Source organism: Lolium rigidum, chromosome 3 (assembly GCF_022539505.1).
Source record: "Lolium rigidum isolate FL_2022 chromosome 3, APGP_CSIRO_Lrig_0.1, whole genome shotgun sequence".
Classification (NCBI taxonomy): domain Eukaryota; kingdom Viridiplantae; phylum Streptophyta; class Magnoliopsida; order Poales; family Poaceae; genus Lolium; species Lolium rigidum.
In genome coordinates this window covers 408469642-408497575 of record NC_061510.1, presented here as the reverse complement: position 1 = coordinate 408497575, position 27934 = coordinate 408469642, and the positions used below count along the sequence as shown (strand labels likewise).

The 27934-nt window shown below is 46.7% G+C and overlaps 1 pseudogene; it reads right to left on the bottom strand.

Moving 5' to 3' along the window:
- Positions 1-14561: 14561 nt before the first annotated feature.
- On the bottom strand, positions 14562-15922 carry LOC124697837 (annotated as a pseudogene).
- Between the last annotated feature and the right edge of the window lie 12012 nt (positions 15923-27934).

Here is a 27934-nt window from a genome sequence, read left to right as displayed (position 1 = left end):
GACCGTACAAACTGAAGATCCAAAGTAGTGTCATGATCCAAAAAAAGGAGAATTAATTAATTAGTAACATAACATAGAAAAATATACTACTGGTTTTGTCAATACCTTGCCTGTATGTTGCTGCTTAACATGATAAATTCTCCAACTCAAATGTTGAGAATCGTAAATTTATGAACGAACAAACCAATTAAAATGTAGGTGACCTAAAAGGATGGTAAAAGTTAAATGTAAGTGGAGTGTCAATCATGGGCATAAGCAGTCAAACAATATAAAGCAATTGCCGCATAAACAACACCGTAGCAAAATGAATGAGAGAGAAAGGGGCTTGGAATGGCATACCTCCTGTTAAGAACATACAATACTCTATTAAACATATCGGGAAATATAATATTTTTGAGAGAATGAGTAACATGATACATCCTTGACATTGAGGTGGTTCTTGGTGTTCTAATCTGTTGGTAAAAAATCAAAAATAAATATCTCAAACATAGGTAGGCTGGAGCTGTCATAAGACAGACTCAATGATAAATGTTTCAGAAAGAATCCCCAATGAAAATGTTGCAGAATATTGGATTCACAGATGGATTCTACTTAACCAATTATAAATGAAGCCTATGTTATTTCAGACTGCTGTGATGATGCTTAATAAAAGATAATTTGAAAGGCCTTTCGGGCGAAGCATAGATAAGTGCATTGACATGCCAATTACCGTTGTATCCTATCACTGCAACCGGATTAGAGGGCGGAAGTTGGCAAATTCCTAAAGGGCATGCATTGGCGCAGCTGCATCGAGAGGAGCATCCGGCAGCAGCTCGATTTGTTTTGAGTAATAAACTGATAAAACCATAATCAAAACTATTAAGGATAGCTGTTGTTGTAGTTGCCAACGCCACCATGCATGAAATAAGTCCCTCCTCTGACCAACATTGGACGCTCTGATTTAAGCAGAGCTCAAGGTAGTGTTGAGAGATCAGAAACAAATTTGCAAGATCGAGAGATTGGAAACTCACCTGTGCATGTCTGTCAGATTTTTTTCCCCTGAGTCAGCATCGATACATCTGCAATTCAACTCGACAAAGCACACAAAATCAGAATCATTGAAAGAGGAACTGGGGCTCACATACCAAATGTTGAGTATCATACTGTCTTCCGGCAAGGCTGCAAGGGGTGAAATTCGATTTTTGTCTAACAATTCGCAACATATCCTGAAAGTAGTCAAAGCTGATTCTAGGTAAACAATCCTTACGAGTTTTCTAAATAACAAAGAAATCTTGCCTGACAACAAAAGTAGATCCAGAAGAAACAAATTGATTCCATTATAAATCATCAAATTCTATGAGAGCGAGAGAGAGAGAGAGAGATTGGAGCAACAAATTCATACCGTTCTAGTGGGGAAGGAGTGGATGGATGAAGAGCATGGTCAGTAGGATTTGGAGGCGGCCGGATGCAACACAGGATGAAGGGTGTATGCGGGACCTGTACTGGAAAAGGATGGGAGGGGAATAAATGGCAAGATAAATGGGAATAGAAGATGAGTGGCCGCGCGGCCGGTTGTGCTTCATATGCTTTTTGTGGCTGCGGGAGCATTTATGCCGAGGAGGCCGTACGTCGCATCGCGAGGCAGCGGAGGAGTTTGATCTTGATTAGTTCGATGAAACGGGCGCTGGTGTTACTGGGAGGACATGTACGACGCCTTGCGCGATCCGCACTGGGAGAGGATCCGCCCGCCGGTTCTGCCTCCGTCCGGGCGTCTGGAGAGGAAAGGGAGAGGATCCGCGCGGGATCTGCGCGCCGGTTCTGCCTCCGAGCTCCGTCGTGGCGTCTGGAAAGGAAAGGGAGAGGATCCCGCGCGCGTGGTCGATCCTGCTTCCGGTCGGGCGTGTTGTGTGGAGAGGAAGGGCAACCGGACGTGTCGGGGCGCGTGGGTGTGGCACGAAATTTGACCCAGTGACGTGGTTCAATGTGAGGCCAGCAAAATGGGACCAAGTATTAAGAAAGAGAAGATTATAACTATTATAGAATATCACAGAGAGCGCAAATACATTCCTCATCCCATGGCTGGTACATTATAAGAGACGACTGACTGATTTCGACACAATGCTTCCAGCACCATTGTGCCCACGGAGATAGATTGGAAGACCTTTCCTTTTTCCCGTTAAAATGATTAATGATTTCGGTTGGTTAGCGAGTCGAAGTGGTTTTGGCTTCTCTCAGCTGCGACCACAACATCACCGTCGCCATCGACGAGATAGGCAACACCCCCAAAGCCGGATCACCATGCATGCATCTGTCAACTCTCCATATCTAGGTCATCTTGGCACTAATACGTGCTAGTGCGACATGCAAGGGTGACGCCATGCATGCTGGCCTCCTTGCCGCTGAAACAATTCACACGATTGTACTCTTTTCAAAAACAAAGATTTGATGTGGGCTCGTTTGGCTCCGTACAGGCCACCACATCTCCCGGGACTGGCAGCAATCCAAGTAACCAGAGGTGCCCCACCGAACAACTCACAACAACCCACAAAAAAATTACAAAGATGCCCCACCTGAGAACTTCCATGCCGAGCTCGGGCCATGCTCCTCCTGTGCCGGTGCCTCGTCGATCCGCTCCTACTCCGCCCCCCTCAATCCCCTCCCTCTGATTTTTTGTTGTGCTCCTCCTGTGCCGGTGCCTCCTTGCCACCTCAAACAAAAAATGGTTGCAGGAATTTGGGATTTATATCTGGTACGCGGAAAAAGTTAATTTTAGGGGGAGAAGATCTCACCGGAAGCGGCCATCGTCGGCTCTAGGAGTGTCAATGGTGGAGGAACGAGCCGCAGGAGGGCAGGTGGGGCTGCTATGGCCAGAGCTCTCCAGTCAGGGCGGGGGCATCGAGTTGGCCGAAGAGCGTGGAGAAATTACAAGGAGGTGGCACCACCCGATTTGGAACCCTACCTCCGCCGCCACAACCGCCGACGTGGGCTGCCAATCCATTCTCTTTCATCGCCACCATCGCCGCCACTCACTTCCCTTCGCCATCGCCATCTCGGTCGTTCCCTCCTTTGTTTGTAGTACGATGAAGATGGGTGGAAGGGTATGGTGTGTGTGTGTGTATCAAAAAGAATGAGAGAAGGCGGGGGAGGAGGGGAGGTGTGCCACTAGTTAGATTCTACCTAGCTATAGCCATATTCCTACAAGTGTTTATAGGGGGTGCATACATAAGAGCTCCCTAGATATACATCGCCCAATTCTGGAGGCTCTGGTAAAATAAGATGACTGAAAAAATATGAAACAACTAGCTAGCTACAAAGATCACCGCCCTTTTTCCCAGGAGGCTCGGCTATTCCAAAAAAGATACTGTTCGCAGAGTATCTTTGGCAGGCCCTGATCTTTGGGACAGGACAACGTAGGCCGACATGACCCACCTGGTGATCGGCTAAGCAGACGATGGCATGATGTGCATCCTCAGCCGCCGTACGAATAACAATGTCTTGCTCATCAACACCCCATGCGCCGTCGAGATGCCATCGCCAACGGGCATGGACGGTTCACCAAGTGGCACCCCAATGGTGGCTAGGACCATGTTCCGCGACATATTTGAGGACTGCTTATCAAGAAGCCAAGGGCACGTGTGGCAACATAATAATATTCATCGACAAGACACACATGTTAGAAGACACAGTAAGCTACCAACGTCTGGGTCATGCCACTAGGTTGTGATTTGTTGTCGTATCTAACAAGAGTCCGAGTGGCCAACGACGAGGTAGAGATGATGAACACGGAGATAAGCCTGCCATTCTAAACTTGCAATAAAGACCCTAGATCCATGTTGAAAGATATATTAAATGAAATTTAATCTATTCAAATTACATTCAGTTTTGACCTAATTTGGATGAAAATAATTACCAAGGATTTTTCATGATTTTGGTGGGTCACGGATCTCATATACTCCATTCGTTCCACGAAAGCTGTTTTAAGATTTATCTAAATTTGGATGCATCTTGACACTAAATAACATCTAAATACATCTAAATTTTAACAAATGTTAGAAAAATTTCATAGAACAGAGAGTACCAAAATGCAAAATCCTAAGTATGCTGACACCCAAACGGGTAATTTATGTGGCAGTTGGCAAAATAAACCCCTAAAATGAGTGTAGCCAAAATAAGTGACACGACGGTGAACTGTATCCTGACCGCGTGGATATGTGAATTATGCCAACGTGGGGCTCATGTGCATCCTGGGACATACAACTCTATCAACGGACGTGGCATCACGAGCCTTTGCAAGGATAAACATATGGAGAATATTCTAGGCAAATCTACGAGCCTGCTGGGTGCTTCTCATCATGTCATGTACCACATCCATGCGGCCTCTCACCATACATAAAGCATTAGTCTGCCGCCAACCATTAATAGCTAGTAATAGTGGTACTAGTAGTAGATACTCCCGCTCCATCATGTGAAGACTACTAAAAAAATAGTGGTACACTAGTAGTAATGATCACGTCTATTCAAGTATGCATGCATACATTATGGTACCTTGACCAACCACAACAGTTCTACATGGCGTGGGTCTAGACAAACATAGCCACCATTAATTAGCACGCGTGACCGGAGAAGGACAAAGACACACAGGCCTAGCTAAGGCCCAATCTATGTATGTATCGAAGGCCTCTGACAAAACTAGCAAGAAATAGCATAACCGGACACAGAATGAGCTAGGAGCAGGATTTTTAGTCCCACATGGCCAACGGAAGGTGCTTGGAAGCAGCTTATAAGGAGAACTGTTGTAGTCATATAAAATGCTAAGAACACACATATGGCTACACTGCACACATGTAGCGCGTGCGCTCGCGTGAATATTCGTGACTTAAGACTTTGAACGCTTGGCGACGGCGCATCTAGCAAATATAATATTCTTTTTTTCACTTCAACAGAAAAAGAGTACGAGGTATAATTTCTTTTACTTCAGCAACTTTATGCAATTTTAATACTATTATCTAGTTATTTGGTGAAATTGTGCGATGAACCATGTGGATTGCCTCTTGGCTTATATTTGTATTTGTATGGTGAGTGGTGTGGATGGCGCCGTCCTACGCCGACACAAACGTCTTGGCACGCGTGGTGGCGATGGTGCCACGTTGCGCCTCGGCAGCCTCGTCAAGGATGGTGTCATCGCTCGTGGCGGAGATGGCGCCGCGCTGTACGCCGGCGGCCTCGTCAAGGTCGGCGTCGTCCTTGCCATGGCGGATGGCGCCGGACTGTACACCGGCAGCTCCGATGTCGTCGTCGGTGGCATGGTGTAGAGTTGAAGATGGCGTAGCGCTGCACGCCGGCAGCCCCGGCGCGGGCGTTGTCGCCGCGCCTGATACGTCCATTTTGCATCACTATTTTATATCATAATTTACTGTTATTCATTGATATATTTCCCAGTATCTTTGCTAGTTGTACCCTTACTAATTCTACATTTTGTGCAATCCTGGGAACATCACACAAATAATCTTTGGGCTGCAAGGCACATCCATATTTGTCAATAGTGCTAGCACCCTCCAGAGGATCTTCTCCATAACGAACCCTAGGTGAAAACAAGGTTATAATTTTTCAGTCTACAATTTAATGGGGTTATAAAAGAACATATGGCTATAAAAGTTATGTACCGTAGCAACTATTGTTTCAGCATGTGTTTAACAACACAAGGTGCTAACTATGTTCAGTTGAGTTTCGCTTCTAATAAATGACTAGTGCTGGCGGCTGGCTCAAATCATGAGTTAAAATTGCAAAATACTACTCCCTCTGTCCCAAATTAAGCTGCTCAACTTTTTCTAGATACCGATGTACCTACACACTAAAATCATGCCTAGATGCAACCGTATCTAGACAAATTTGAGTAACATTTATTGGGACAGAGTGAGTACACAACAATTGCATAGCGATGAGATATTTGCAACTAGCAATCTTCCCTGGATGTTAATATTTCGACCGACAAAGTATGAGACACGCTATTTAGTTCGTACTGCTTGTCTTTTATTTGAGTTGTCACTTCTTAATTGCATTGGCCGATGATTAAAATGTTTGGTCACTTGCACTCCGGGGTGGGGCCAGTGAGGCTTGGTGTGATGGCCACAAATATCAATCTATTGTGCATCCTACCTAGCCTCGCTGACCCCATCCCTGTATGTTAATATTTATTTCGACCAACAAAGTATGACGCACATGCTATTTAGTTTATACTACTTGTCTCTTATTTGAGTTGGCACTTGTTCATTGCGTTGGCCGATGATTAGAATGTTTGGTCACTTGTACACTCTGGGGTGGGGTGAGTGAACCTAGTGTGATGGCACAAATATCAATCTGTTGCCTTCCCCATCTTTGTAGGCTCCGCTGCCCCTCCCGCTCCCATTATCACCGCCGTCCTTCTCGTCTTGGAAGCGGCCGTGGTTGTTTTCATCACGGAACATGGCCTGTTGTCGTCGTCGCTGCCTTTGTCAGGGACGCGGAGATCCGTGTCTAGTTCCCATGCTCTCCGAGGCCCTCAACATAGGAGGAAGCGGAGGGTAGCTTTCGGATGGGTGACATTTTCGACAGAGGGCGACCGTAGCGCTTTCAGAAATAGTGTCGTGGATATTACGTCATGTCACCGGGAGATTTAGGTAGCGAGGAGATATCGTGGATATTAATTGTCAGTTCCTTTCATCCGGAACATGAGCATCATCCTTTACATATCACACACGCACGCACATAGTACAACTGAATAACTGATTTAGCGAATTAGCGAGCTATAACGTACACAACAGATGCATCTCGGATAATGTGCATGGATGAAGGCCACGACATCATCACCGCGTCTTAGCTGCGCCAGATCATCCCAACGTCCTCCCCTGTCACCAGGTCATTGCCGTGGTCAGGGTATAAGAAGGGGAACTCTGGTCCCATGTACAGCTGCGGTTCTTACTGCTTCACTCCCTTATTCATCAACTCTTGGCGTGCCTTCATCACCAACTATTCTAAACACTTATGTAACCGTCTAGGTCCCTCCTTGGGGTGTGGCGCGTTGGGCAAAGCGGCTCTGATTCTCTCGTCGTCTATGACTGGTAGGGGCGCGCGATACAGTGGTCGTGGGCGGGAGCACGCGAACTCTAGAAGAAACTTGTCGGGTTGTAGCTACGCTGCATTGCGAGACAGTTTCTGCGGTCGCGTAACACTTGATGTAGCGCTCAAGGCGGTGCACGTCCTCCATAGGCATCGGCTCGGGCGCGTAGCAGCTCTAGATGTGGGGATTCCTTCTTTTTATGGCCTTTGGCTGAGTCCATGCCGGGCTCCACATGTGAATCCATCACCGCTAGCTAGCATGGCATGTATAGTGGTACCGTCGATCGATCGATCGACGCCATGCATGCATGTTGTGTACCGGCCGATCAATCGATCAGCTGCATCAGTGAGCTAAGCTATCTAGTTTGCTGAGCACCGCATCAATCGATCAGGTGCATGCATGCAACAGTTGAATAGTACGGAGTAGCTGTTAACTGTTTGCCCCATGCATGGAAACGACACCATTAATTAATTTCGAAAACAAGAAGCGACAAAAAATTGCATTGCACGGTACATCCATTCAAGTCGAGATCACCCTTGTGAGTACACGCATGGACGGACGTACCGGCGCGCACAATGCAATTTTTAGGGCTCCCTACAAGTGTGGCACATAAGAGCCCCCTACAAGTGTTTATAGGGGTAAATGCATAAGATCTCCCTATCTATACATAGCCCAATTCTGGAGGCTCCGGTCAAATAAGATGACCGAGAAAACATGAAACAACTAGCTACAAAGATCACCACCCTTTTTTCCGAGGAAGCACAATCACTCCAAACAGGACGGCATTCGCAAAGTATCTTCGGGACATCACGTCGGGGCTGACATGACCCACATGGTGATCAACTAAGACGACGTCCGCATCATGTGCATCCTCAACCGCCGGACCAATAACAATGTCATGCTCATAGACACCCCAAGCACCATCGAGATGCCATCGCCGACGGGCAGCGACGGTTCACCATTGGGCGCCTTCAGTCCCCGCACCGGTTCACTGTCGATGCCATGGTGGCAAGGACCATGTTCCACGACATGTCCGCGAACTACTTATCAAGAGGGCAAATGTGCCAGTGGCAAGATAATCCTATTCTCGACGAGACGCACATGCTACAAAACATACTAAGCCACCAACGTTTGGGTCATGCGACTAAGGTTATGATTTGCTGTTGTTTCTAACAAGAGTCGGAGTGGCCAACTTCGAGGGAGGTATGATGAACACGGAGATGAGCCTGCTATTCTAAACTTGCAATAAAGACCCCAGGTTCGTGTTAAAAGATAGATTAAATGAAATTCAAATCCGACCAAATTACATTCAGTTATGACCTAATTTGGATTAGCATAATTCAAAAGTGATTTTCAAGTTCTTGGTGTGTTGCGGATGTTCTCATATACAAAAATTCAAAACTCTAAGTGTGCCGACACCCAAAAGGGCAATTTATCCGGCACTCTGGCAAAATAAACGCCTAAACCGAGTGTAGCCGAAATAAGGGACGATGGTGAACTCTTAGGAAGAACATAAAGCATCGATTCATCATATACAATGAATATATATCAAGGAATGCTTCAAGATTTCTTATGGAACGGAAGAATAAAGATTCCTGAGGCTGTCCAATTCGTCGTGGTATCTCTGCCGCGTGGTCATATGAATTATGCCCTCGCGGGGCGCTCCATGTGCACAACCGCACCCTGGGAGAGGCTGCAGTATCATCGGATATGGCCATGGTGCGTATGCACGCGTGGGCGCCATCAACTCCGGCAGCGCACCTGGCATCATGAGCCTTTGGTAGGATACGTACATGGAGAGTATTCTAGGCAAATATGCGGATCTGCTGGCTGCTTCTCATGTACCAAATCCACGCGGTCTCTCGGCCAGTCGGCCTACACAAAGCATCAGCCTGCCCGCCGACTATTAGTAGTTTCCCTAATGTAAGATGTTTTAGGTACTTTTAAATTAGACCACATATAAAAAAAGTGAGTGCAAATAAACATAAAAATAGCTTAGATACAAACTAAACTGAGGAACCAAATAAAATGCTTTAACATCTTATATTTTTAAATGGAAGGAGTAGTAGCTAGCAACATACATATACGCAGAACATGGCCACTTGCGGACGATCTATCATCTACTATAGCTAGCTAACTAGCTTATTACATTGCGAATATCCGGTGCAGTCCGAAAAATGTAATGATCATGATTTATTTGGACTAGATTGAAACTTAATACAAATGAAATCCAAAACATCATTTATTTTGAAGATGGAGTTGAGGAAGACGGCGGTAGCAACTTCTATGGCGTAGGCGTTGGCGTATGCTGGGAGTCTGCTTGACTAGATGTGCTTCTCATCTGCTATTGGGCGGCTTGGGAAGGCATTTGGTTTTTGGTTGATGTGAGTTGGTGAATTGTCACCCCCTTCATCCCTCTGTAGGTTTAGCGAGGTGGCTTCGAGTTTGATCTTTTGTATTGCTCTTGTAAGGTGTTGTGAATAATCTAATAAAAAAAGCCATTTGCATCCTTTGGATGCAGAAGCTGGGGCGATATTTCCTCCATTTCGAAAAAAACATCATTTATTTGTAGCATAATTTTGAAGTAATTTTCAAGATTATAGTGGGTCACGGATATTGGTGTGTCAAGGTTTATTATGGAAACATACATTCGTGTAATAGATCAATACACTATTCTACATGTCATGAGCCTAGCAAGACAAGTGCCACCATTATAATCAGATGTGTGGCCGCAGACAGACAGAGATACCAAGGCCTAGCTAAGGCCCAATCAGTAGATGCATTGAAGGCCTTTGACACAACTAGCAGGAATAGCACATCCGGGCATGAAATGAGCATGAGAGGATTTTTAGTCCCACATCGCCAACGGAATGTGCTTGGGAGCTGTTTATAAGGAGAGTTGTTGTAGCCATACAAAATCCTAAAAACACACGTAGCGCGTGCTCCTAATTTTCCTCCCCCTCGAATTACGCCGTCAAGGGAATGTCGGTAGACTTATTTCGATGGTGCCGATATCATCACCACAGGCCGTAGCAGGATCAGCGGTACCCATGCCAACTCTCCATATCTAGTTCATCTTGTTACATGCCAGCAGTACATGCATGAATGGCATCCGGCTGGCCTCTTTGCTTCCAAAATCATACATGCAACACGTATAGCAATCACGTACGCAACACATAGCTCCATGGGTCTGCCACGTGGTACAAAAAAAAGCGAAAGCTAGCTATCTAAGTACCTTTCCTTTCATCGTAGTAGCTATATGACCTATGCCCCCACTCCATCATGTGCAGACTTCAAAAGGTAATGATTGCATTTGTTCATTTATGCATGCAGACAATACCGTATTTGACTAACCACTAGTACTATTCTAAGTGTGGTGAGCTAGCTAGACAAGTGCCACCATTAATTAGTAAGCGTGGCCGGAGAAGGACAGACACACCAAGGCCTAGCTAACTAGCTAAGGCCCAATTAATAGATGCTTCCAAGGCCTTTGACACAACTAGCAGGAATAGCACAACCAGACATGCAACGAGCTAGGAGAAGATTATTAGTCCCACCTCGCCAACGGAAGGTGCTAGATAGCAGCTTATAAGTGAAGCTGTTGTAGCCATATAAAATGCTAGAAACACACACATAGTGCTGCACTACACATAGCGCGTGCGCTCGCGTGAATATTCGTGACTTAAGACTTTGGACGCTTGGCGACGGCGCATCTAGCAAATATAATTATCATTTTTTACTTTGAAGAAAAAAAAGAAGACCCACGAGAGAATTGTAAAACCACCACATTTGGAGTAAGTTTAAAAAACCACCACAGATTTCACACACAGTACAATTAACGTAGTTAACGAGCTCCGATGATACATAACATCCTCCTTTACAAATTAGACAAATTTGCGACAAATAATTCGTGGGAGAGGGGTACAATAGTTCATAGTTGATCTACTTTTCACAAATATAATGTTATATGCCTTGTTTCAGAAAAGATGAAACGTTTCTAATAAGGAGAGAGGAAATATGACGCGTTTCTCATATCATCCTGGCTTCGAACAGAGAGTATTGCTTGCCCAAACATTAACAGAGCCAACTTCATTTGCATCCTCCTGGCCCTGCAATCTAAAACACCGTGTGGTCTAAAGCAAGGTTCCCTAAACAGTACTAAGTACTTATGCACAAGAAGAGATGACAGGCTACAAATGTTGATTTGGAAATAATAATAAATACTCCTCTGTCCCAAAATAACCTGCACAACTTTGTCACATTGTAGCTATTGATACATCTGAGAAAAATTGAGGAAGTTAATTTTTGGACGGAGGGAGTACTACGACTTGCTTTCGAACATATCTTTCATGGAATATGATATTTATTTACAATGAAATGAAATTACTCAAACATTTCTAAACACAGAACAGAGAAACGACAGAGTACTCGACAAAGTGCAAAGTTTAATGAAATGTTTTTTTATGGGTAAAAGATGATTTTATCAATCAGGTAGGGCTACAACACGCTTGAGTTCTAGCTCCTGTAACATGATATTAGGGCCAGACCCAAGCCATACAAAAGTACGGTGCTCGATGTTCACCACAGAGTTATCACCGAAACCTCACCAAGCCGGTGACCTTATCGTCGAGGTCTGAGAAGACAATGTGATCACGCTTCATGTGGTTTCACGCATTGGTATCCATACACCATGGTGTATCAACAAGATCCGCCATTTCGTCGAGGCGTACCTTTGTGCATTCTTTGTTGAGGAAGACATGGCCACCGATGCACTCAGGTCCTACCGAGACTTTAGACACCTACATCATTAACATCACATGCTTGCGTGGAGCCGAGGAGGAGGCACCCTCGGAGGTATGTTTGCGGTATCGACCATAGTGTGTTGGGGATTGGGTGGACCATGTGATTGAACCGTTGCAATAGGGGTTGAGGTAGGCAAAAAAAGATGAATCATGGGTCATTGCCTAATCTAGCCACCATGGCTTGCACCCCGCTTATGCGGGGTATCATGGCAGTAAAGCAGACCAAAGATCCTGTGAATGGGATGAGGAGGTGGGCTGCAGACAACGTGCGGGAACCTCCTTTGGTCGAGCATGAGGAGCTCATCGGAGGTGGTGATGAGGACATGGTTGCAGAGCATTAAGACGTACCAACGGATGAAACATCTAATGGTTGTGTTCAAAATGAGACGTGCAACATTGTCGTCCGCCTCCTATTCAAGCATGCCCAATGTTAAGGCCAGAAGTAGAGGAAGTCAACACACAGCTCGACCACGACTAGGCATGGAGTGTGGCACATCGCACACATTCCCGTGCACTACTTGACATTGCCCGCGAAGAGCAGACAGACGGAGATGCCATGAAAATAGTCTAACAGAAGCGGCGACTAGTAGCCCGCCATGACCGATCGATCCATCATGCATAAATGTTGATATACATCGCTTGTGGCTTTTATGAGAGTGATAGGACCAAGCCGCCTAGTTTGCGGGTCATTTTGTAGATGTACACAACATAGTGCATAGGGGAATTATAGCCGCCACTTTGTTCACCAATTCCTATTAATGGACGGAAGACAAAGAGAAGACGATGTATCACATTCTACAATGGGTTGAGAGTTAATTGTAGGGGATTGAGGGCACTAACACACCACTAAATACCCCTTGAATTGCATCAAGCTTTGAGGATATATTTTTCAAAAAAGTTTGTGAAATAACACAATTAAATGCACAAGTGAAACAATGGCTAATGTAAAAATCCCCTCGGACTTTGAGGAGTAAAATACCATGGTTGTGACCGACCGGTTAGATAACTTCATTAATGAGAGATGATAGTATATAGTATTCTCTAAAACATTTATAGATTTACAAACACACTTTATTATGGTTGTCAACAACCACAAGATGCTTGAAATCAACAAATTAAGTAGTGATATCACATTTCTATTCCTCTTAGTAAATTGTCAACTGTTTGCAAACAACTAAATCAAACTGCACGAAATTTGGCAGGCAAGTAGGTACACGTGTTCCCCACAAACCAAACCAAATTTAATCCCAATCATACACTATTTTCCTTCTCAAAATTTTCACCTGCCGAAATTGCTCTGAGCTGGAACTGCAGCAATTTGAACTCACAAAACCACTCTCAAAACTAATTCACCACTATCCCAAATTCTAGCTAACCATATATAAGTGCTCAAAGTAAGGAACGGGATTACCAATTTCGGAGCCAATCCAACCACGTATGAGCCTCAAATCAGTAGCTATAAGACAATCAATCACAAATCACAACAATCATGACATAAATCACTTCTCCTTCTTCCCTTTTCTATTATCACAATATTTTGGTGCTCTGATGCGCACTTTTCTTTTCTTATAGTGGTAGGAAATCTCGGATAACGGTGGCTGCTTGTGTTTTTTCCTCTCCCTCTCTCAAAGGAGCACTCTCAACTATTGGATGCAACTTAGACCAACTCTTCGATATGTTAGGCTTTTGGGATGAAGTTATAGCTGCAAACGCACCTCCATGTAGAGAGACTTAGCCCAACCATAATGGACATGAAAGATGAGGTGATATGCCAATGATGGACACAAGAAAGCTTGTGGCATACAACTAGCCCACTCCAAGTTTGAACTACATGTACTTGTCTCTTTGTAGCGTACTCATACGGTAACCAGCTCAGGTGGCATGTCGGGAATTTGGAAAAATAATTCTGCCTCGGTGTTGCAGAGGGCTCAACGCAACCTACAGGAAGTACATCGATCGTGGACCTCCCGAGGTTGTGACGTTACTAGGTTAGACCAACTTGGTATTTCTTCCCCTCGACATAGTCCTCTCATTTCTTCTATGTAACACCGTGCCACACATTCAATTTGGTGATTGGCTCACCATATGGTTATTGAACAAGTGGCGTTGTACCTCTAGAAATGAATGCATGGGTTCCCGTGGTTTGGCACGGGCACATTTTTCGGGGCAATGCTTTCGTCGTACTTTACAATGCTCCTCAACGGCTTTGAGTCCGTTGATTCGTGTGAAATTCCAGATCTCGTATTATTCATGATTATTATATGTGCACCAGTAATTGCTATTATTAGTAGTAGTAGTCAAGTAATACTAGTTATCAAATTGTTTTGTGTGACTTCATATCAGCAGTCAATATTAATTTCTTATGTAGCTATACCTTTAATTGTTACCTTTGATTTAATACCTTTACTGCTTTCTTCAAGACATTTGTGGTAGTAATTTTCTCAATTAGTAGCCTAGCTAATTTATGCAATTTTAATACTATTATCTATTTAATTTGGTTAAATTGTGCGATGAACCATGTGGATTGGCTCTTGGCTTATATTCGTATTTGTATGATGAAAAGCTTTCGCACGGAATTTTGGGGACTACGCTCGTGTTTAAGTTAAGGCAAACAACACCGTGTTTCCAACAAGACATTGCACCATAGGATAGCTCTAGATGCATTGCGGTGCCCGGTTGATCGGTCATCTCATTTCTGTGTGCTTGGATACATGAAAAGGAATGTGCATGTTGTGTCGTCTCTCGCGCCACCCGTGTCTGAACACCTCCTCGATCTCCTCCAGCGGCCGGCCTTGAGTTTCCGGGCAGAAGAAGTAGAAGAATGTGGCCGCTCCCACGGACAAGAATCCGAAGAGGAAGAAGGCGCCGCCCATGGTGATGGCATTGGAGAGGGAGATGAAGCTGAGCGCAACGGTTGCGTTGGCGACGCGGTTGAAAGCCACGCCGACGCCGACGCCCTGCGCACGCAGCCGGAGCGGGATGACCTCGGAGCTGTAGGCGCCTGTGATGGGCCCCAAGCCAATGGAGAAGGAGGCCACGAACGTGAACACCGAGGCGATGGCCGCCCTGGGCCACGGCACGTCCTGGTTGGGCTTGGAGTGCTCGATTACGGTGAGGCTTAGGCCAAGGCAGGAGAGCGAGACAATGACGCCGGCGAGGCTGGAGAGGTATAGGCCACGGCGGCCGACACGGTCGACGAGGAGGATGGCGGTGAGGATGAAGACAGTCTTGGCCAGACCCATCCCGATGTTGGCGGCGAGGATCTCGTTCGTGCTGGCGATCCCAACGGCCTTGAAGACCCGCGCGCTATAGAGCTGCACGCCGTTGATGCCGCTAAGGTGCTGGACGAAGAGGACACCCATGCCGGCCACCAGCATGCGGCGCACGGGTGGCGTCGGGTGCAGGAACATCTCTCTCCAGACGCCCAGGCCGCCGCTCCATTCCTCCGGCGGCGCGGCCTCGCTCCACAGGACTCGGGCCTCATCACCGGTGGCGCATAGCTTCGGAGCACGTCGAGAGCCTCGTCGACGCGGCCATGCATGACCAGCCACCGGGGCGACTCTGGCAGGAAGGCCGCCCCGACGGCGAAGACGGCGCTGGGGAGCGCGCTGACCCCGAACATGGCGCGCCAGCCGTAGGCCAGCGGCAGCCTGCCGAGAAAGTAGTTGGCAACGTAGCCGATGAGGATGCCGAAGTTGATGCTGATGTCCGGGATGGAGGAGAGCGAGCCCCGCGTCTTTGCGGGCGAGATCTCTGCCGCGTACACCGGAGCGGTCGAGAGCGCGTAGCCGACGGCGACGCCCGTGACACAGCGGCCGGCCACGAGCATTCCAAAGCTGCCGGCGAAGCTCATCAGGACAGAGCCTATGAAGAATATCCAGGCGGCGATGGAGAAGGTGCGTCGGCGGCCGAAGTAGTCGGAGACGTGGCCGGCCGTGAGGCAGCCGGCGATGGCGGAGACATTCATAATGCCGGTCAAGAGCTGCACCTGTTGGTCGCTGAGGTTGAAATCCTCCTGGATGAACAGCATGGCACCGCTCATGACTCCAGTCACTGCATCATGCAAGAACAATGGAAATATGAATTTCCTATACCTCCACTTTTGTATCTCAAGAAAAAAAAAAAGAATATTTGTAGTGCTCAGTCGGTGGGACGATGAGGAGGCCCGCGAGACGGTGGTTTTGGTAGCAGTTGGTTAGCTGGACGGTCAACAGCGAGCCAATACTCGTCTCGTCGTCGCGGTAAATTGACGGTCGGCACTTGGACCCAGCTCAACCAAAGGCGTCGGGGCGAACGACACGTACCTGAGCGTCTTGCCCAACGCGGCCGAGTCTATCTCTCTCTCTCGCCTCTCTCTTCCTCTCCATCTCAGAAAAAAAAACAAAGAGTCTCACCCCCTCCATCCATCCATCCCCTTTCTTTCTCTCGCGCACCCTGCATCCTCCCTCAACCCCCTCCCTCTCCGGCCACAGCCTCGCCGGCCGCCCAAGCCTCTCCGCTCGCCGGCGCTCACCTCGGCGCGCCTCGCCCACCCGAAACCCTCCACGGCGCCGCATCCAATCCCGCGCCATCGCTAACCCTAGCTAGCTGCTAGCCTCACGGCCGGCGTCGACCACGACGGGGCCCGCCCTCGCGCGCTCACCATCCGCCTACAGGTCGTCCATGGGCACATCGAGCCGGCCCGAGGTTGCTGCACGCCGGCGACCTCGATCCCCTTCCTCTCCGTCCCCTTTGCCGTCCTCCTCTCCGCCAGCACGGGGCCCCATCCTCCGCCTAGACATGCTCCACCACAAGGAGGAGGAGGAGGAGGAGGAGGAGGTCCAGTACCATCTCCATCTCCACCACGGTCATTCCCAGCCCAGCCCAGCCATACAAAAAGGTCCAATTTTCTTTCCACCCTCTCCTGCTCTGCTCCAAGAATGGGTTAATCCAGGGAACGAATTACCTACGGCTTTATATGCTACCGCACCAATGTGTCTATACAACCAGCACTTGCAAATTGATGAAATGCTCTACTTGTCTTCTTATGCAGCATCACATGTCTTCATCTACATGAAGAAAACCTCCTGCCACCCCTAGCGTGGCGGCGGGCTCCCATCCTGACCGACGAGGAGGTTCTTAAGCGGTTCGCCTGGGAGGGGAAAGTCACCGGTGACCTCCACAAGCGCCACGGGGAGGCACTCCGGATCGACTACGAGGTGGTCTTCAAACTTTTGATGCAAGGACTCCCCATTATTTGCTCGCTGCTTGTTTCCCTACGCAACCCACCAATTGATACTACTTTGTGTTGTTTTTATGCAGCAGCAGTACGTACAACAAAGTGTTCATCAACATCAAGGCTGCCATCGTGGTCTTTATTTCCTATGCAACCACCAATTCATATTTCGAAGCAGATTAAGTATTCGGTCATCATTTTTCTGGACATGTAGTTTCTTTCAAGCTCTGCTTTCTATTTCTTATAAGCCTGCTACCTTTCATGTTGGTGTAGCCCCTCTCGACTCAACTTACTGCGCCAATTCATAATCTCTTCTTTGAATTGTGGTTCCATAATCTCTTCTTTATTCTACAGTATGATCTACTGAGTGCTTCTTAAGGGTGAAACTGTCTTCATTGAATTCAAATTAGACGGCACTGCAAAGATGTTATAGTGCAGGAGCACTCCCCTTTTAGCTTCAGTTTTGTTGTTCCTTATAAATTCTACTCCCTCCATTCCGTATTACTTGTCACGGATTCGGATCTATCTACACACAAAATGTGTCTAGATACATCCAAATCAGCGACAACTAATATGGAAAGGAGGGACTAGTTTGTATGGTCAATTACTGTGTTGTTTGATCAAATTCGTAATTGCAGGGAAATGACAGTTGGGTTATTTCTTCAGGAAAGGACAAGGCTCAGAGCCGTGGCACATCAAAGCATGCTAAGGTAATTAAGCTCTCCCTCTGTCTCTCTCAGGTCTCAGATGATAGGATAGCACCTTGTACATTGTTGCTTACCTAGGATGTGTATTATCTTATATGCATAATGCATTGCAGACTTGTGAGCAGGAAAATGAGAACAGCCGCAAACGCTGCTGTGTGAGTTGCAGCTGGAGGTGATGGCATGCTTTCAAAGTGGTTTTGAATTTAGATGGTCATGTGCTGGATATATCATGTAGATAATCACGTTCTCAAGATATAACATGGACTGGGCGTGTCTTTCTTGTTTGGGATTGGTTTAACTTGACTTAATCAATGTCAACCTTAAATCAGAATTTTATTTAATGTGGCTCTGTTTGGATCTTTACTTCTTGTTTGGGAGGGTTTTGCATGGTTGCCTTTAGTCGCAGCTCATATGGAGCTTTGTGCTCCTTTTGTGGTTCAACACAATGCTGCCTTTTATAGATGAATTCTGTTTGCTGCCTTATTGATGCCTATGCTGTTGTTTATCTCGAAATTTTGATTTCTGCCCTTAAGTGTTGCCGAGTTTTGCTTGTTTTGGTTGACTTAATCAATGTCAACCTTGAACCTGCTATTTATTTACTGTGGGCTGAACCTGGAGCTTGAGTTCTAGTTATTTATGAGGGTTTTGTCTATAATGTTGCTTGTTGCACTTGTTGGAGCTGATCTGGACTTGAATGATCCAAGTTTTTACTTGCTAAAGCTTTTTTGTGATTCAAGACGATGTTTGCTTGATGAATTCGTTATGTTGCCTGTTTTTAATGCATCTGCAGCGGCTTGTTGAAAGATGGAATTTCTGCCTCTTAAATGTTGCCTAATTTATAAAAATATGTTTATTTCAATAAGAAATATGACCAGACCAGTTCTATGGATTGCCTCTAGCTTGAGCTCAAAAAAGAAGAAAATTGCATCACCCGAGCTAGGTGATACAAGCATTCTAATGTCTTTGTGTTTGAGCAGGTAAAGAAAGAAGAAGACCAAAAAGAATAAGAAAGGATCAGCTAGATACTTCCACTTTCTGTATGTGTGTACTGCAGGGGAGTGGCCTGTTTGTGAGTCCAGAAGCGTGACCTGAAAGAAAAAGCTGCCTTGGCTCCGGCAGTCCTGCTGCTGCTGTTACAGATAGCCTGGAGTTGTAATATTGTAGTAACCATAATTCCCTGTGCCATGTTTGTAATAATCTTTGTTCTTAGCTTTGCGCTACTGTTTGGTTGTATTCGTGATGGAGCAGGAATTTGCGTCAGAATGTCACATTACCTACGCTGTATGCACCTTTTATTGTGAAATTTTGTTTTGACGTGATCTATGGGTACAAAAAACAGGAGATGTTCTACTGATTTTTTTTTTTAAATATTAACCTTTCCCTGAGCTGCCAGCATTCTTACTTCAATAAAATACTGACAATTTAGTAGTTTTTCTTGAGGCTCCTGTAAACTGCACCAGGAGATTAACTCAAAAGAAATTCTGACATTTTTGTGGTAAGATAATCCTAAACGTTGAGCCACCTTTTCAGCGCAAGTTTCGTTCCAAGAAGAAAAGCTACGTGCTGGCATATGTTTCTTATTGTGTAGGGTTGATCAATTCAATACAAGGGCGCCATATCATCCAAGCATACTCAAGAGACATCTTGAAATTAATCTCTCGCATAGAATGAACATGCTGCGAAAGGATACATTGCAATAATCGTGCATCTTTCCTAAGCATGAACCTGTTTGCAATCAACATATTTTAAAGAAGGAGATGCCGCCGCCGCTGCGGACCTCCTCACCGTGAGCATGGGCTGGCTGGTGTATCCTTCGTCTGGATAATCTCGGCTTTCATCAGGGAGGTCATGGATGGAGAAGTATGGTGTATACTTCGTCTGCATAATCTTGGCTTTCATGTCCAGGAAAGTCGTGGATGGAGACGTACGTGGAGAACACCCCTAGCAACTCGGTCCTGATCCGGTGTGCCCTTGAAGCAATCAGGGACTCTACACGCAAATGTATAATGGTCTTGTATGCTTCTAGTTCAAAGTCGTAGCCGGAGTCTGAGTAGAGAAGTTTGGGGTCCCATCATGTATCCTGTTTCGCCGCATGGACTTACTTGTGTAAAGCGCATGAAATGACAAGTAGTTGCCATCCCCAGGCATGAAAGAATGCCCACAAGGAAGCGCAGAGACGAGACGGCGCATGGAATGACGGGTCTCACCCGCCAACTTTATAAATAGGTGTTGTAGAAGGATATCTTTCTTCTGGCTTTTTTCCCGCCCATTCTCGGGTTTTTCATTTTTCCTCCGATTTTTTGTTTTGGCTTTCCCGCCCATTTCATGTTTTGCCCTTCTCCACCCGTCCCCCTCCCCTTTTGGCGTCTTCCCGTCCATTTTGCGAGGCTATTCACCGTCATTGACCTTTCACGTCAGCCATAAATTTGCACACGAGCTCTTATTGGAGCAATTCTGCAGGCGTTGGAAATCCGGAGTAAGAGATTTATGAGACAAATTTGATGTCCGAAGTATTTTTGTTAAGTGGTTAGTGAGACACTGCAAGAACACGCTAAATGATGTATCTAATTAAGTAGGCATTATCTAGTCTTTAAGCACATGCCATCAAATATTTAACCATGGCTGAAATACAATTCTAAACGCATACCCATGATTGTAATGATCATGAAATAATAGCCATGCATACGGCACCCCGTCTGCAAGTAATATACATGTCACATTTACCTGCATCTGCTTTGCCCGGCCGCCATCTGCATGCCCCTCCCACATGGGTTTGCTTTTCCATTTCTGGCTGAACAAGACTTGCTAGCAGCTTCCGTGGGCGGGAACGAAGAATTGAAGTACTAGTCTCCATACATGGGAGGTGTGGCGACACAACATTTGCCGCTGGCCGCTCGTGGCGTCAAGATGTTCATATGAGCCCAAACCTTTTGCGTCCAAAAACCTCAAGAAGTTCATCTTCTCCCGCGGGCGGCCGAACGTCCACGCTCCAGAGATGTTGGAAAGATGGAGATAGAGTTTTTCGAGACGATTTTAATATCCGTAGGCACTAATCATCGTTAGTTTCGGCCATTAGCGAGAGATCCAGCTGCCGGCATGGGCCATGCCCAGAGAGCAGACTAATTTACCGGCCTATCTTGGCTGCACGACTGCACCTAGACATATATGTGAGGTCGTTCTTTTTCACTTATCCGCAATTCAGTTACGAGCTAGGGCATTGCATGCCGTCAGCCGCCACTCCGACCTGAGTACCTGACGCTCCGTTGAGGCGTCGACAGTCGATTTCCGTGACGATGTGCCTGCAGCCTGTGCTGCTCTTGCCTCGTCCACTAGGCGCTAATCATCGCAATTCAGGCACCAGGGACCAAGCGATGCCGTGACGGCCGCAGCTAATCGCCTTTGTCTCTGCGCATGACACCACCGTCTAGTTCAGTCAACGCATGTTCAGATAATAAATGTAGATCTAATTTACCTTTTGTTTCAGTTCAGGTATACTTCTGTAGTTAATAATTTAAGCACAGGCTAACTATGTTACGTTGTTGAATCGGTACGGGAAAGACATAGGCGATCAGGAGGCGGCTCAAAACCCATCTAGGGTTTCGTCCCTCTCGTCGGCGACGCTGCCGGTCCGCTCCGCCTCCGGTGGCCTTGGGGCCTTGGAGGTGTGGCGGACCGCAGCCTCTCGCCGGCGGGAAGGTTTCAGTTCTTCGTTTAGTTTGTTCTTGGTGTCTTCTTCGGGATGGTGAGGCGGCGGCTACTTCCTGAAGTCAGAATAAGGTCCTCCCCGTCCTATCCTCGCTCCGGTGGTGCATCTAGCGTCAGCGGAGGGCGTGTGGAGTTGTGTGTCCGGCGGATCTCCCGTGATCCGGTCGTCTTTCGGGTTCGATTGTGTGGTTTCAGGTCAGTCTCTTCCGATCTACGGTTGTCATCATTGGCGATGGTTGTTGCTCTGGTGCGCTGGTCCTTTGGGGCCTTAGCACGACGACTTCCCGTCTGTCTACTACAACAAGCTCTACTACGACAAGCTTTGCCTGGCTCCGGTGATGGAGGGGCGAGAACGGCGGCGCGCCTTCGGCTCGTGCTAGTGTCTGTAGTCGTCGCTAGGTGGTCCATTGACCTTTTTGTAATTTTTATTACTTTTAGGCATCTTTGTACTACTGTTGATGATTATTAATAGATCGGTGGAATTTTCGCAAAAAAAAAAGGTATACTTCTGTAGTTTAACAATGATTGGAAAGAAATAGGACAGGCTGTTTTAATAAACCACCTGATTCAATCTCTAGAATTCTCGTTGAAATTTTACATTCAAATCTTGTAGGTCCACCACAATGAGATTGTTAACGCACACTTCTTATAGATTATCAAAAATCTAAATTAAACCGAGGTTGTTAAATTAACACACTGGTTATGCTTGTATATCTAGAAAAAATTGGAACTTGCAGCATCATTGCAAAAGAAAATGCTTCTATACATGTTATATGTGAGGCTTCATATGCGTGTATATTATATAGTGTACAAGAGTGTCGAATCCTGGCTCCACCCCTGGATATCTGGAATATTCTTGTTGAATGGTTAGAGCAACTCAAACAGCGGTGCCAAATTTCGGTGCGATTGCGTTCGTAGGACAAGCTCATCTACAAACATGTAAAATAATTAAATTTATTTTTTCTATGAACTAAAATCTAAATAAAAAGGGTGCGTCGGCAGTGTTTTCGACAAGCACCTTGGGTGTGCCAAGTTGTGTCTTGCTGGAGGAGGCCATTGCCGCCGTCGAGCTCAGTGCGGCAGCATGGCTCTACCAAATCGAGTGACGTGAGGCGCCAAAACGACGAATAGAGTGGCGGACGAAAGAGGGCATGACGGCTGCTAGCTCGATTTACCGCGGCGACGCCGCCTGGAAAGCCAAGTGGAGGCGGGGTGGTTGATCTATAGTGGGAGAGCACCCCGGGGACGAATCGGCACGGCGGCAAAGCCGGAGTCGGTGAGGTCAAACGGGAAAGCCGAGGGCGTAGGCACAAGGATAATGTTCAGGAGGCAGTTCGATCTTCGCATGCAAGATCTCAAGCGATGCAGCACGCTGTAGTGGACGCACCAAATTTGGCGCTTTGGATAGCGCAATATGCCGCACGCACCGAATTATTTGCCGCTTGCCCTAATTCACATCGCTTAATGGACCGCGTGAAAACGCGTGCGGCGTGCTATATTGGTGTTTTTTCTTGATGGGCGTGATATAGCGCGGCTCTTGGAGTTGCTCTTAGTAGAACGTCGCAAGAACGCGCTAGCGAGTATCTAAGTACGCATTATCTAGTCTTTAAGTATATTACAGTGTTTGGCATGCATGAGATATCGATCTAAATTAATACCCATGATTGTAATAACGGCATGCATGCCACGCTAAGTCTAAAGGCACAAGAACAGTGGCAGGGTATGGGTACATGCATCTGCTTTTCCCACTCCGCATGCCTCTTCTACACGTCTGCTTTTCCCGCTGCATGCATACGATTTTGGTCCGATCAAGTCAAGCGAAAGAGCCAGCATTTCTAGCTGATCAAAACTAGCTAGCTAGCTGCCTTTATAGGCGGGAACGAAGAACTGAAGTTCGCATACTCTCCTAGGGATCACGGGCGGCGTAGCGGCACGACATTTGCCGCTGACCACTTGTGGGGTCAAGATATTGGCATGAGCCCAAACTTTGGATCTATTTATGCGTCACACTTGACATTGCGCTTTGACGACACATAACCGCGACGTAATAAAAATGTATCTAATTTATCATGCAATTTATTGATCTTACATTAATAGTCTCCTAACACACTCAATCAAGATAAGTTTCCATACCGTCGCCAATTCAACGTCAGTGAGAGGAAGACCCATCTGGCTGGCCATACCACCGCCAACCAACATCATTGGGAAGAAGACCCCCTCCCTTTTTAACACGCCGCAGAGCTACTACCACAACCTTTTTGCGACTACACCCCCACGTCAAACCGCAACCAACACAGACCACCAACCTTTTTTTCATTGGTCATACCACAACCAACACAGACTACAAACCAGCTGTCATTGGTCATACCACTGCCAACCAACATTAGTGAGAAGAAGATCCATCCCTTTCCGATAGGCCGTAGAGCGACTACCGCAACCTATTGGGACTCCATCCTCACGCATCATCATAGCCGTTGCTACATAGGATACCATCGACCACCAACACGGACCACAAACCCGCTTGCCAATCCCTACTTCAGATGACGCCCTCAAGACGGAAGAACGGCGCAAAGCCGACATTGTTTTTATACGGATAGCCCGGATCTAGGCTTTCCCACGAAGAAATCGGAGGCAGGGATGAGAAACACAGCAACGACACCTTCAAAGGTGACAACACCGACATGCTCCACCGGCGTCGGCCCTGAAGAATCTGGGGCATGCTCTCACTGGTTGCCTTGCTCCAAAATCTAGGGAAGGCCAGACCACTTGTCCACTGCCGCCGCGGGCACCCATCCACAAGAAGCAACCTAGGCCTATCGGCCGAGGGAATGGATCCATGCACCTGCCGCCGGCCAGGAGCCAGGAGCCAGGGCCTCGAACGTCGTCGCTGCGATCTGGTCGCCTCATCTAGAGAGTCGCAACCACCGGGGACAACTTGGGCTACCATGAATCTTCTGCGAAGTTATCGCTGCATTGGGGGTCTTGCCCCGCCATCGCCCATGGCGCGGGACTAGCCCGGCCGCATCCCTCGGCAGCGGGGGGAGAGGGGATGTGGAGTAGGAGGGAGGGGTGTTGGCTATGGTTCTTCTAAGCCGCCAATTTTTTTATTGTTCTTAAGATTTCAATATATTCTTCATGGAACCCCTTGCGAGAGCGACACGAGAAACCTTTATTTTCCCGATTTCTGACACTCGTAATGACTTTCCTACCTAGCTTAGTTAGATCAACTTTGTTGATTTGAATATAGTACAAGCTTGCTCGTGTCAAAACTCAAAAGTCCACTTCCCTCAACAAAAAAATCAAAAGTCCACTGCATGGTGATTTGAGGTGCCCCACCGAAGAACACACAACAACCCAGAAATTTTTTTACAGAGATTCCCCACCTGAGATCTTCCATGTCGAGCTCGGGCCATGCTCCTCTTGTGCCGGTGCCTCGTCGATCCCCTCCTACTTCACCCCCCTCGATCCCCTCTGATTTTTTGTTGTGCTCCTCCTGTGCCGGTGCCTCCTTGCCACCGCAAACAAATGGTTGCAGGAATTTGGGATGTATATCTGGTACGCGGGAAAAAAGTTAGAGGATGGTCTTTTGGAGCAGGTGCGCAGAGCGCACTCTATCTACAGTACTTATCGGCATGCGCATGCAGAAAACCATTGATCTATCTACAGTACTTGTCGGCATGTGCATGAAGAAAACCATTGCTCTGTGATCTCGCTATGCGCATGCGGTGAGCCATGCCATGGATCTGTGATCTTGTTGTGACAACATAGGCTACTGTATAACATAGAGACAAAAGAAGACAAGACACGGGAGTGGAGACAATGCCAATCTGCAGGTCATATACTTTCAATCTCATGTGTGCTAGCTGCGACCATCGTCTAATTAAGATTCCCTTCCAAAGTATCACAATATAGAGAAAAACAAACCCGCCCCACATCCAGTCTTTAGCTGACTGCAAATCTTCAGACATAGATTCATACAAACACAATCTGCATACGACTATCTTGCAGCTAGGAGACCCAGTCAACTGATTCCTAATGCTAATGTATGTGGATGGCTTTCATCCGGCAAGTATGATCAAGGTCTGATCAAGAGAGCATCTTGCAGGGTAGTGTGCCGGTGTCCCATCCCATTCAGTTTGTATATATGCCAAGAAAAAAGGTCAACCCCTATGCTAGAGGCCTATGCCAAGAGCTAATTAGCAGACCCAACTGTAGCCATCTACGCACGACGGGCTGCCTTCTCGAATCTCTAGAAAGAATGGACGCCGCGATACGGGTGCGCACCGCGCATGTGCTCCATCACACTTTTTCCAAAAAGTTAATTTCAGTGGGAGAAGATCTCACCGGAAGCGGCTGTCGTCGGCTCTAGGAGTGTCAATGGTGGACGAACGAGCCGCAGGAGGGCAGGTGGGGCTTCTTTGGCCACAACTCTCCAGTTAGGGCGGGTGTGTCGAGGTGGCCGAAGAGCGTGGAGAAATTGTAAGGAGGTGGCACCACCCAATTTGGAACCCTACCTCTGCCGCCGCCACCGCCGAAGTGGGCCGCCAATCCCTTCTCCTTCGTCGCCACCATCGCCGCCACTCACTTCCCTTCTCCATCGCCATCTCGGTTGTTCCCTTCTTTGCTTGTAGTACGATGAAGACGGTGGAAGGGTATGGTGTGTGTGTATCAAAAAGAATGAGAGAAGGCGGGGGAGGAGGGGAGGTGTGCCACTAGTTAGATTCTACCTAGCTATAGCCATATTCCTACTAGTGTTTATAGGGAGTGCATACATAAGAGCTCCCTAACTATACATCGCCCAATTCTGGAGGCTCTGGTAAAATAAGATGCCTGAGAAAATATGAAACAACTAGCTAGCTACAAAGATCACCGCCCTTTTTCCCAGGAGGCTTGGCCACTCCAAAGATAGCGTTCACAAAGTATCTTTGGGACAGCACGGCGTAGGCCGACATGACCCACCTGGTGATCGAATAAGCAGACGATCGCACGATGTGCATCCTCAGCCGCCGTAAGAATAACAATGTCTTGCTCATCAACACCCGATGCACTGTCGAGATGCCAACGGGCATGGACGGTTCACCAAGTGGCACCCCCATGGTGGCTAGGACCATGTTCCGCGACATATTTGAGGACTGCTTATCAAGAAGCCAAGGGCACGAATGGCAAGATACTAATATTCATCGACAAGACACACATGCTAGAAGACATAGTAAGCTACCAACGTCTGGGTCATGCCACTAGGTTGTGATTTGCTGTCGTATCTAACACGTGTCCGAGTGGCCAACGACGAGGTAGAGATGATGAACACGGAGATAAGCCTGCCATTCCAAACTTGCAATAAAGACCCTAGATCCATGTTGAAAATAATTATGCCTAACTTGGACGAAAATAATTACCAAGGATTTTTCATGATTTTGGTGGGTCACGGATCTCATATACTCCATTCATTCCACGAAAGCTGTTTTAAGATATGTCTAAATTTAGATGCATCTTGACACTAAATAACATCTAAATTTTAACAAATGTCAGAAAATTTCATAGAACAGAGATTACCAAAATGCAAAACCCTAAGTATGTTGACACCCAAACGGGTAATTTATGTGGCACTTGGAAAAATAAACCCCTAAACCGAGTGTAGCCAAAATAAGTGACACGACGGTGAACTATTAGGAAAAATAAAGATTCGTGAGGCTGTTCGAGTCGTCGCAGTATCCTGACCGCGTGGATATGTGAATTATGCCTATGTGGGCCTCATGTGCATCCTGGGACATACAGCTCTATCAATGTATGAGCCTGCTGGGTGCTTCTCATCATCTCATGTACCATATCCATGCGGCCTCTCGGCATACATAAAGCATCAGTCTGCCGCCAACATTAATAGTTAATAATAGTGGAACTAGTAGATAGCTAATATGACCTATGTACCCGCTCCATCGTGTGAAGACTATTAAAAAATAATGGTTACATCTATTCAATTATGCATGCAGATATTATTATCGTACCTTGACCAACCACGACAGTTCTACATGGCGTGGGCCTTGATAGACATAGCCACCATTAATTAGCACGCGTGACCGGAGAAGGACAAAGACACACAGGCCTAGCTAAGGCCCAATCTATGTATGTATCGAAGGCCTTTGACACAACTAGCAAGAAATAGCAGAACCGGGCACAGAATGAGATAGGAGCAGGATTTTAGTCCCACATCGCCAATGGAAGGTGCTTGGGAGCAGCTTATAAGGAGAACTGTTGTAGTTATATAAAATGCTAAGAACACACATAGGACTACACTACACACATGTAGCGCGTGAATATTCGCGACTTAAGACTACACTACACACATCTAGCAAATATAATTTTTTTTTACTTCGACGGAGAAAAGGGTATAATTTATTTGTGGCGCAAATCATGAGTTAAAATTGCAAAATAC